The sequence below is a fragment of the Pararge aegeria genome, chromosome 12, assembly GCF_905163445.1.
Source record: "Pararge aegeria chromosome 12, ilParAegt1.1, whole genome shotgun sequence".
NCBI lineage: Eukaryota > Metazoa > Arthropoda > Insecta > Lepidoptera > Nymphalidae > Pararge > Pararge aegeria.
Window position 1 is genome coordinate 495,975 of NC_053191.1, and position 12,875 is coordinate 508,849.

The 12,875-nt window shown below is 35.3% G+C and overlaps 1 protein-coding gene and 1 non-coding gene across 2 annotated transcripts in view; one reads left to right on the top strand and one right to left on the bottom strand.

Annotated features, from left to right (window-relative positions):
• Positions 1–919: 919 nt before the first annotated feature.
• Positions 920–12,875, top strand: part of LOC120628206 (GAS2-like protein pickled eggs) — a 197,665-nt gene continuing 185,709 nt past the window's right edge. The window contains exon 1 of the mRNA XM_039896460.1: positions 920–1,210. The gene's annotated coding sequence lies outside the window, so the exon portion shown is untranslated. The remainder of the gene's footprint in view (positions 1,211–12,875) is intronic.
• Trnar-acg lies at positions 3,622–3,694 on the bottom strand. Its single transcript has one exon. It is a non-coding gene; the product is annotated as a tRNA-Arg (tRNA).

The window sequence follows — 12,875 nt, forward strand, 5'->3', positions numbered from 1 at the left end:
CGGCTGAGCTCTAACTCCTACTAGAAAGATGTGATTTAACGTGGGTAGGCATACATATTATTCACATTGACAAAGCGATAAAAGAAGATATTGAAAATATTTTTTTTAGGATGTACACCGAAAGTGGTAACTAATTTCTTTTTTTGTCTAGCTTTTGGAATCAGCGGTGTTGTTGGATAGGTGTTAAAAATACTACCACTAACTAAATGTTAATGTAGGGTTATTCAAAGAAAAACACTTGTCTTAAAAGCAGGCAAGATGTTCATGGGCGGATACTGGTTTGTTTGCTATACAACTTGTAACCCAATTACGAAATAAGTACTAAGGGGACATCAGTATAATTCTAAAGGAATCACATTGTAAAAATATTAAATCTAAAGAAGCATATTGATTTTTCCATACAAACGAACTGAAAATATTCTAAGTTTTTACTTATGGCAACCCTATTGATGAGAAAAGCCCGAAACACGTGTAGTACCTACGATCCGTGACGCGTACCTAATAAGGTGGCAGATTTCTCTCAGCAAGCGTTTCGGTTTCGCAGATACGTCTCAGAGACGGTAAATAATGTACCTATCCTAAAACCTTTGAAGAAATATTCGGATTTTTTTTTACACATTAAATACTTATATATTTATTTATAAAAAAAATTTGGTAGGAAAAGACTCTGCAAATAGGTTCTAGGTTACTTTATACTGCTGGAAACTACAAAACAGTACGCATACTAAGTCTCCGACATCTGTTAGTCATATTGAAATCGCTTGCCGCCGACTCCTGCTGCAATAAAACTAATTTATCACCACCCCTGTAGACCAACTGTAGATGTAGTCCATTAGTCTACCGCGTCACCAAGATCACAGAGCGCATGCGTTGGGGAATTCCGCAATCTAAGCCCCAGTCAGCTGTCAGCCGTCGAGGGTGGCCCGGACTTGCCACGGTCTCGCGAAACCACTGAATCGCGACATTGGGTACCGACAAAAAACGAAAAGATGCCATTTAAGGATATATCTAACGTTTAGTTCAACACCTTTAACATTCCTGTGAATACCCATCAAGTCCTCGGAGAGTTACCTGCGTAAAAACAGTGATAGGATTGATTCCACGTTGTGTTTGGTTTCGTCTATTGAATAGTATTTTGATAATACCGTGCAGTGTTGTTATGTGGTGCGAAGATTTAAGACAGCCTTCAGCGAGTTTCTTTTGATTAAAGGTATTGTTGTTTTAGACTTTGTATTTAAAGGTTACTTCTTTATTTTTACAGCAAGCAGATTTAGGATGGAACCAACGATGTCCTTACGACTCTTTCGGTAGGATTCTAATTGACATGTCATTGTTTTCAATTTTCCTTAACGTACATATAGGTATTCACTATTGCAATTTTATAAGGCGTTATGGTTAAAAAATAATCTTGCATTTACATTTAAAACTAGATTTTTGTCCCAGCATCAAATGCAGGTAGTTAAAAACAGGTAGTAATGTTTGACAATATGAAATCTCTTTTTGTGATAATTTGGCTAAGCGGTTTCAGTTTGGTAGAAACAGATTATTAGACTTTGTTTGTTCTGTTTTCCCGTTTCCGCGGTATAAATCTTAGATAAGTAATTCCATACAATGTGTCCATCAACTAAGGAATATCTGTCTCATTGATTAGCCCGGGCGTATAAACAATCAAATTTTCAATAAATAAAAAATATATTACGACAATACACACATCGCCATCTAACCCCAAAGTAAGCGTAGCTTGTGTTATAGGTACAACTATAACTGATGAATAATTTACATATAATATACGTAAATATTCATAATATACAGATAAACACACAGAAACTGAAAAACATTCATGTTATAATGCTATAAATAGTTGATGAAAAGATTTATAGTCTATTAGATCTAGCGGCTTACAAGTAACGGTCCAAGGGTAAATTTCTAGGTCGGGCCAAAAGTTTTCTTGTTCATTGTTTTCTATCAAGACCGTACAGTCTCTTCTTAAGGATTTGCCAACTTGGAGACTGGTCTCCATTGAGGGGGATGATCCCGAATGAATACAAGCGGACTTCGGAAATCGATTTTTTCTACCCACATGTCTCGGAGATTTAATTAAAGTACCTATTATGACTGAAGTCGAAGAAGAATCGATAAAGTCCGCATACCCGCATAGCTGCATTGTCTTTCTGCTATGCGAATATACCCCTGCATCCAGCCCCCGCAGGTGAAAAACGAAAGATGATCATGTCACTAGAAACTATAGAGTAAGTAGGTACGTGTAAAATGTTAAAGTTAAGTGTAGTGTCGCCAAATGTTTATGCGTAGGTAGGTAAATTAAAGAAAAAAACTTAATGTAATATGTAATGTAATGAATGAAGCGGTTCTCCATAATGTTCTCAGAGGCGTGTGGTGTCCATCAATCCAAAATGGGACAGTTTGGTGGACTACGGTCTAAAACCCTTATCATTGTGCGAGAACACCCGGCCCGATAGTTGGCCGGTGATGGGTTATGCATTGAATATGCATTTTCACGGTCAGCGGAATCATTTTAGATTATTGCTTTCCATCAGGCACGATAGTCGTAGCGCATTCCTATCTAGTTTTAAAAATAAAATACATTGTACACACCCCACGTTAATAAACAAGAAATCCATCCTGAAAAAAAAGAAAGAAGGAAACGAAAAGCTTTTCAGTTGGCTTTTAAAGCAAAAATTACGAGAGAAAATTATTCATAATGCCACTTTTTCAATCAAAGAAGCGCGACTCGCAGCAAAGCTTTTTATGTAGAACGAAACCTTTCGCGCGAGTTTTCTTTATTAACTAGTATGTATTTTCGAGTATAGTTCAAGCCTACTTGGAAAGGGGCTCCCCCATTAGTAGTAAGTATATTTAATACTCCATTGCAGGAAATAATTGTAATGTGCATAGAAGCGGGAAAACTTGTTGGTATTGTTTCTAGTAAAATTATGTATTTAAACGACAATAGTTTGCAAAAACTTCACTTGTAAAATATAGTAGAAAGACTTAACAATATATTTCTAGAACTGTGCTCTTTGCAATCACAGTCTTTACAAATCTATACAATTAAAATGTCTGCGATAGTAAATGTTATTTAAAAATATAACGTGATATTTAAAAAAAAAATCACTTCTTGAAGCTCTAAATATAATTTATTATTTATTAAAACAAAAGACAAATTTTCTCAACGGCTGTACCGTTTTGAAAATACCTTACATAAACACAGGTAGTAAGAGAAGATATTAGGTATGTACCGCGCAAATCATGTGAGGACGGAATCGTTTTTTTATTTAAAAAAAAAGATTAGTTTGGTATAATTTCAAATACACCATCATTTTACTAGCATGTGAATTTTTGTAAGTAAGGTACGCATAAAAAGTGCTATCCATAGATAGATAGAAGTTAGAGATATTTGTTTATTGTCTTTAACTTTGATTTAACACTTAGGTACCTACTTATTAATATTAGGTAAGTTATTAATTATTAAAACATCATTCCCTTATCTTGTTCTCGAATATCATGTACGGGTGTACAACAATTTATTTTTATTTTTTTAATAAATTATAAATATTTTCTAAAAAAATATAAATAAAAAAATAAAATAAAAAGTATATTATGCGACCTTGCCAGGATTCGAACCTGGAATCTTCTGATCCGTAGTCAGACGCGTTATCCGTTGCGCCACAAGGCCTGTTGATAATGTTTTGAATTTGTAGATCAGTTTCCAAAGCTAACGTAAAAGATATAAATAAAATTTACTGTTTACGTGAAACCGGAACTTTACTATTTTTAAAATGGCGTAACCGCGTGTCTAGTTGACGAGTAGTACTTTGATGGTAAAATATGCATGAGTATTTTAATTTGGACAGATTTTTTTAAAGTAATTACATATACATTATGTAAATTTTTATATGATGAAATAGATCCAGTGCAATTTAACACTATAATAAATCGGCCAAGTGCGAGTCAGTACTGTGCATTAAAGGTTCCGTACCTTGTACGGAAACATATAAATAGTTATTTGATCAGGTCTTTATAGATTGTATTGCTGATTTTTTCAACCTAAAATATTCAGATCCATAAAATTAATATAAATTATTTAACTAAAGTATTTCGATTCGCTTTGCAAGCTTCAAGGATATGGTTTTTTTATGGTTAGTCAAAAATTTTGAAACGTGAAAAAAAATTGTTGCCATTTTAAAAGTGATTTTCCTTAGTACCTTTTCTCTCTCAATGAACATAACCTGTGGTTATGTTTTAATGTGAACACAATGTTCGCGCGACATAAAATGGTACTGTAATATCTTTCGATCGCATGCTACATTTATTAGCGATTGCGTGATGAGCATGAATGTTTTTCAGTGTCTGGGTGTTTATATGTATATTCTGAGTATTTATGTATATTATTCATAAAAATATTCATCAGCTTTCTTAGTACCCATAACACAAGCTACGCTTACTTTGGGGCTAGATGGCGATGTGTGTATTGTCATAGTATATTAAATTATTTCCAACTAAGTTACGTAATCAAGTTGAACAAGCATTATTTCTAAATTGGGGGACCGGACCAAGTTATCGTATGGGTTCGTTTTTACCATTTTGGTTACTGTACCCTAAAATACACGCAAGTTCAAATATGATTCGACTTGCAGTGTTTCGAATTATTTTATTTGCTTCCTAATCTTGATATTTTTCTAAGAAAAACTAAATCAGATTGATCCTTAAAAAGTGATTGAATGTAAATATACTTTAAATTTTAACGCGATACATAAGCCACGGCGCAAAAACGACGGGTTGTTATAAGTTTGACGTGTCTGTGTTGTGTCTGTCTGTCGCATCGTATTTCTTGAACATGATCACAAAAAGTCTACATTTTTTTTTTTTTAAACTTTCTCATTATGAGTAACAAATAAAAGGGCTCTTAAATATAAAATAAAATTCGGGGGTTTTCAATTTTTAATTTATATACCTGTTATCATCTAACTTAAACCATTTATGCAGCGTAGGTACGCCAAGATAGCTCTCAGGTGGCAGATTTTTTTCCAGCTTACTTGAAACTCATTGTTATATTTTGGCCATATATATTTGCATATATACCTATATATACATGAATACTATAAACTTAAGCACAATATTCTATATACATACTGATAATTAATATATACCTGTACACTGAATATCAATCCCTATCCCTATCCCTAATAATATTATAAATGTCAATGTAAGTTTGTTTGTTACGCTTTCACGTAAAAACTATTTAACAGATCCTCATGAAACTTTGTACACATATTCTTGGAAGTGTTAGAAGTAATATAGGATACTTTTTATCGCGACATTAAGCTCGGTTCCTTTGGGAGAGGGGACGAAAGTGTTTGACGATTCTACACCATAACTCCGACAAATTATAACCGGTTTAAATAATTATTTTTGTACTATAGAGGTATATGTGTTAAATGTTGCCCAAACTTTGTGTAGATCTGATGAATGTGGTTGGAGTTAGAGGACAGAACTCCTCAGCGGACAGCAGCAAACCCCTCATTTAAGGCTTAGCGATACTGAATACTTTAATATTTTTTAGAACTACAACTAAATTGAATGCCACATCCAGAAACAAAATCAAACGCGGACGAAGTCGCGGACACCAGCTAGTAATACATAAATAAATACAATATTTTCAATTCCCAATCGAAACAAGGTTTTATGTGTTGTCTACATATTGTAACAGTTTGTAGAATTCCCATAATCGAAATCATGCATACTTATGACGTAGAGGTAATTGCTTAGGGCGCTGCGGAGTGAGGAGTGAGGACCGAAGAGGTCGTCACGCGACGAAAGCCTCCGTCTGTCTGGCTGTAACGATTTTTGTACTTCAGCTATGAATGTGATCCTCTTTACTATACCTAGATCGTACATTGCACCATTATAAAATGCCAGTATGGTTTAAAAGAAAACGTAAACGATAAAAAAACATGCGTGTGAATTATTGCTCAGCTATTTAAGTCACTCTTTTAAATGGTAATGTGAGATGGGGATAACAAAAAGACACCCAGCTTAGTTTATTGTGAGCTTTTTCTTAGGCGCGTTTGAAACCCTCGTAGCGTTAGTTCTACATTTACATACTTTATGCAATGTACGCATCAAACCTATGGGCCTATCTGAATAAACAAATATTTGACTTTGGCTTTGGCTTTATTCACAAAGACTTTTCTTCTGTAAAAATAAATGAACAAACCGAAAATGTATTAGTTTAATTATTATATTTTTTGTTTTCTCCAAAATACTCCAATCTAGGCTTATTCAAGGGGCGTATAAACAAATTCCTCAAAAGCCGGCAACGCATCGGTGCGTTCGGCAATGATCACTTAACATTAAAAAATTTAGCATGAAGTTATGTACACGATGTTTTTCTCCATCGTAAAAGCACATAACTCCAATAAGTTCGAAGCTTATGTCGGAGAATGAACTCGGTTTCACCGAAAAGAAAGCTGAATTGTTAAACCATCAACCCGTCGCGTTTTGCTTGATTTCGTGAACATTTAATTTAATTTTGTAACTAAACTAATTAGTTCACAGCCTTATAAAGGCATCCATAAGTAACTTAAGTATGTAATTCCATTTAGTATTTCTGCTTATTCATAGGATACACGTAACTAATAATATTTGTTACGTATTAAACAAAACTAAGCACTGATTCAAGGTAATAGCTAATCAAGCACATAAGCCATAGACAATATTATAGAGTAAGAAGTAATTAGCAGAAATGCGACAACGCTTTTTTTAAAGGTAAATGGAAAGAGGGATCCAAATAGGGTATTACAATATTCATTTAATAATTAAAAATGTATGTTACGCAGCTTTTTCTTGAGATCAACACTTTGAGAGAAATATGTGTACATAGTTGCCATAAAAAGTAAGTATTGCCCACCTAATATCTGCATATATGACAGCAAAAAGGTTGTGTACTATAAACTAAATATTAAAACAATAATAATAATATTAAATTCAGACCAGTTTATAAATTCAAATTAAAAAATGTTTTATTCATGTAGACCTTATCACAGGCACTTATGAAGCGTTCATACGTTTAACATGTTAATACTAATGTAAGTGATGATAATAACTGCATTCGTTAACTTAAAACTAAAGTTAAATTCCAAAAAGGTTCCAAATGCGCCCACATACTTGTGACTTCAAGGGTGTTGCATCTAGAATCCTGGGGATACCACTGCGAAGAATACCGCGAGGACACGGCGCAGCCTATCTTGGAGGACTGCCTAGGTTGGGCGGAATCCACCATCCATACATACCACATCACTGACCCCTATTTCACTCACTGGACATTTCCACTGGACAGGCTGCTGTCTCTTTCTTTTCGTCTCAATTTGATTGACGCCATTTCGGCGCTGTTTGTTGTGAAGCTGTAAAGCGATTGTCCAAGAAACTGAACATTACTAAAAACTTTATAATATTAGTTACAAAGACACTCATATGTCACATGTGGCGCATAAATTGAGATGAAAGATTTCAGCTGTCATTCATCATTTAGGAGGGCACTTTGGATGGGCGTAGAGGCCGAGGACGACGTAGGGGTCGGTGGAGTGATGGAGTTGAGAGGGATATGAGGGTTCTGGGAGTTCGGAGCTGGAAAGAAGCAGCTTCTGACCGCCTCAAATGGAGAAATATGCTTGACCAAGACAAAGCCCACCCAGGGCTGTAGAGCTTTGATGATGATGATGATGATTCATCATTTAGGCCGTAGTCCACCACGCTGGCAAAGTGCTGATTGGTAGACTTAACACCGCCGTTGAGAACATTATGTTAAACTTTCAGGCATTCACATAACTCCGAAAAGTCAGTGGTCCGTGCCGGGGCTCGAACTCTGTCTCCACGAAAGCAAAGCCGAAGCCTTACCCACTAGGCCATCACCGCTTCATTAGCTGTCAGTACGACCATATACTAGCCAGTTCAGTGGTAATTATAGAGATTAGTAACGTACCACCTCCCTGGTGCATTGATGAGCGCTGTGGTTTTTGAAGTGGGAGGTTGCAGGGTCGACCTTCGGCGGGGAAAATTTGGGATTTTATAATTTCTCAATATTCTCTGGACCGGACCAGTGAGGCTTTGGACGATCATAATTCAAAATACAAAGTAGGTAAGTTATTTCAAGTAGGCCTACTTTATGAGCACTTTTGGAACGTCAAGTATGTCTGTCTTTACATCGGTTCGGAAAGCAGATTCTACCGAGAAGAGCCGGCAAGAAACTCAGTATTTGCTATTTTCAAACATCAAAATTTACAATCATATTACTATCTTGCGGGAGATGAGAGCGAAGCTGGCTGCTTCCAATCTACCAATATTCCAAATGTATAGTAATCTCGCAGCATTATGTGTGTTTATACACATAAAAAAAAAAATACTATGACAATACACACATCGTTATCTAGCCCCAATATTAGCGTAGAATATAATACACATAAATAATAATATACAGATAAACATCCAGACACCGAAAAACATTCATGTTCATCACACAATCATTTATCCAGTGGTGGGAATCGAAACCACGGCCTTGGACGGTGAAAGCGGGGTTACTGTCCACTGCGCCAACCGGCTGTCAAATGTATGCATTGGTAGGTCCAGGATGACCTTAGGAATCATGTTGTAGAAGCGTATACTCAATCCACAAAGGAGTTTTGCACCTTTCAGATCGATCAAAGCATACTAACAACAATCGCCATCAATTACCTACCACGTTTGAGATTGCAGACAGACAAGGGCTTACTGTAGAGAAACAAAAAAAAAACTTATCGAATAACCTTCTTTATTAGAAGTCGGTTTAAAATATGACTCACAGTAGTATTAAAGTCTGTCGCGAATTGTGTAGATTGTGTGGATATGTGTGGTTGATTCATTATAATGTGTGGTTTTAATTAAAAGTAGTTTGAATGGCGGCAGACGGCTTCCCTCGCGATGTTATTTTTTTATTTCTGCAAAAACATTCCCAGCGGAGGGGTTTTTACCCTTTTAATGACGATTAATATGTTAAGCCGCAAATGATATATTGTACTTCTAGGGATTTAACGCTAAAATGTACGGTTACGAAGTTTTTAGTATATTATACGATATAAAAAACATATTGGAGTAGCGTAAGTATGTTTTTAAACTCCCAATTTTTTGGCGCGTCCCGCTTTGTATAGGTGGACGTGGATAGCTGTAGTATTTTTAATATTGCTTAGAGTTATTAGATCAGAGAATTAGTTAAAATAGAGAAGGACCCAAAATAAAGCCCTGTGGGACACCCACTAAGGTAAATGAATCCTAATTTGGCCTTCATATAGACAGATAAACAGAATTACTTCATTGCAATAAAATACTAAGTAACATTACAAACGACAAATACAGTACATAGTTTTAGGGGCCAAGGCGGCTTTATCACTTAATACGATCTTATAAAGGTTACCTAAGCTAAAAAGCAAACAGTTCAACGCAAAGTGGAAGTACACATAAAAAAGGGTTAAATAAACCACAAATATATACACTAAATTTCAATAAGAAATACAATATTCAAATACTTTTCTAATATAAATACATATTATAATTATTTAACACGACTTACAACGGGCAGTTCAGGCCAACCAAGTACAGCCCATGAACAGAAATTAACACAACATCTTAACAAAACAAAAATATTGTTCTTTCCCCTGGGCTCCGTACTTGGTCGGCCGGAACTTTCCGTTGTACGAAGTGCCACTGGCACGGATCCCCGCTGTGTCACTCCAGCCAGCCGAGCTCACTCCAGAAGCTTAGCAGGCCGCCCAGGTCGCCAAGTGCTTCAGTCAGTGATGCTGGGGAGCTACTCCTCTACATCGGAGCATTACGTGTGTCGGTATTTAATCTGCTTCCATGCATGCTCTGCACAGAGGACTGTCGGTTATACCTAAAATGAAAAGGTGGTAGTTTATTTGGCAATGCCCTGGTATGATGCTTCCTACCGTCCTCAGTTAACACAACATATTATGTCTTTAATGCAAATACGGTATCACTTAGTAAGTACATTAGTCCGCCTATACAGCAGTACACGCAGGGAGAGTTTAAAGGCTCATTTAGCGCAGCATCCGGCTAACAACTGCGGCGTACGAGCTAGTATCGATATTATTACTCTTTTCTCCGGCTAGCCCTGCGCTGCACTCGTAAAAGCATTTCCGCCGCGCCCTATGGAGTGAAGTGCCGAGAAACCATCGATAATAATATCGATAAAAAGAGTGTAATTATTTGCAAAATATTCAGTGTTTATTTCAGATTTTGCCATTGATACCAACAAAGGTTTTTGAGAAGAAAATATATCATTTTAAAAATGAACTTTGACTTTGATTCATTTTTTTGCATCTCTCTTGCAAATAAATAATTTTTTAAATCGTTTTAGTTTTGTCAATGAAAGGTTTATTTACCTTAGATACTTTATTACACGTGTTAATACTTGAAAATAAATGAAACCTAAACATGAACTCAATTTAGCTGTGAACTTAGTGAAGCGGTGAATGATACAAACGTACATTGTAAGTACATGATAGTATCTAATTAAACTAAATCTAAATATTCGGTACATTATAAACAAAAGCAAAACAGACAAGCGGCCTGGATAAGTGACATTTCACAAACCTGTTCGAATGAATCGGCCTTGGCAGTGAAACTAATATTTTTTGTTTGAACTCGCTAATCTGGAACTGCCACTAGCCGGATTTGAAAAATCTTTTTTGCATTTGATAGCCTAATTAATGAGGAAGGCTATACGATATATAACTGTTTGAATTATCACCCCGGGTTAAATAGAGGATGAAAGTTTATATTAATGTCTAGTTTTGTTTAGTATCGTTACAGATAGGAGCTGGTATTTAAGTTGACAAATAAAGACTAACAAAACCTTTTACCCTCAAAGGGTTTGTAATAAACCTCTCTGGTCTTGCTTAATATAAGTGTCCTATCCCTAACAACTTTGCCCACTGTCATCTTAATCTGCATCATCACCAGGGATTGCAGTGAAGGGTAACTTGTACTGAACTCATTTTTTCAAATAAAGAAACTTCTTACTAGTAATAGGCATTAGGACGAAGTATTTACTGCATCCAAAAATATCACATTGTTTCAGAAATTTAAGGTTTTGTTGCCATAAATTGCAAATTATATTATTAAAAAATTATTTGCCGCGAAAAAGCCCGCCAAGTGTCATGGCCGTCGACTCGTGACGTCATAGGCATTTTCCTAGTGCTCGCAGTATTCCTTGTTCTAAAGCTACTCGTAGCAACTGATAATTTGAATTTCGAAGGTCAAGCGGTACAAAATTATGTTTATAAAGGCGTGGCGTCATAATTTTGAAGTCGGCGTTTCACCTGCGGTTCCCTAGATTTTGCGGTTTTAATAATTCAAAATAAATACCAATCTCACTTCGGATATAAATAAAAATGCGTTATTCATAATGCATTAATCATACACATTAGATAGATATAATATTTTAGAAATTCTTTGTTATTGTCCTCGTGCCTATTACTTTTCTGAATAAATGAAGAACAACGAATGACAGTATTTTTTCGCGTGTTAAAGTGTTCAAGTTACTTCGAAATATAAATAAAACCTTTGATAAGTTACCTCCTTTGCTGCCATGTTTAAGAGTAAAACATCGTTTTATTTTAAAATATCACGACCGAAGTTGTATGAAGACCGATATAATATATATTTATAGACAGGCCTTCATACAACTGGCCGGCCGCTGCTCGCATGTATTTTGCCAGTGCAACAATTATTATCTATATGTTCGAGAGCAATATAATTTTACTTCTGTATACGTACGTGATAATTTGATTTTATGTTACCTACCTACGGTTAATAATATCCCAACCCTAAAGGAAACGCTCGATTGACTCCGTGGCTCCAGGTCAGTTAGGTTTAGTGCACTATTGTCTCCCCGGAGGGGGAGGGGGATATCGACCATTTACTGCACTCACTTTTCAATAAACAACTCATTGACGACTTAAGTATTAACTGGACTTCCTTTATACTACAAAGGTACATTTGAAAATTGTACCTAACACTTACGTGTTAAGTCTTGGAATCGTATGGATACACTTCGTGTACCTTAAAGATATTTACAAGGTGGACCGGCTATTAAGAACTTTCTTATAGTGAAAACGGAATGTGAACTTTGAAAGCAAAGTCCACATTCAAACATTGACTCAAATACGGAGAAGTTATAATTTTGCTCTACCGGAATAATTATTGAAAGAACCACTTTCAATAATTATTCCGGGTACTTTGTTTACCAACAATCTTAAGAAATACTTATTACATTTTGCTATTTAAGACAGAGAGATAAATGCCTTAAATATTGTGGATCTTCGATCTTATTTAATTGATCGAAGTGGAATAAAATAAGATTGTAATATATTCATATGTCTTTAGTATCAAATTTAATAAGTGCATTTAGTTTTTTAAAATAAATACTATTAACTTCAACATTATAACAAATGCAATCTTTAGCAAATTTAACGCACGTTTCGAGATAGGAACCTCACCATAAGATGCATGGTAACTTAAAGTTAAAGTCAAATATTTCTTTATTTAAATAGGCAGGATATATGGTACTTTTGATGCGTACATTACATGTAAAATATAACGTAGAAGTGAGTTGAGGGCGATAGAGTCACTACAAACGGACAGACTTGACGTTTCAAAAGTGCTTATATTGGGCCTACTTGAAATAAATGAATTTTGAATTTTGATAACTGCATATTATGTATCTAAAACCGAACCGAATAACATTTCAAGTTGAAATTATTTTAAAATGTATTTCATACAAATTAACAGATCAATTAAAAGAG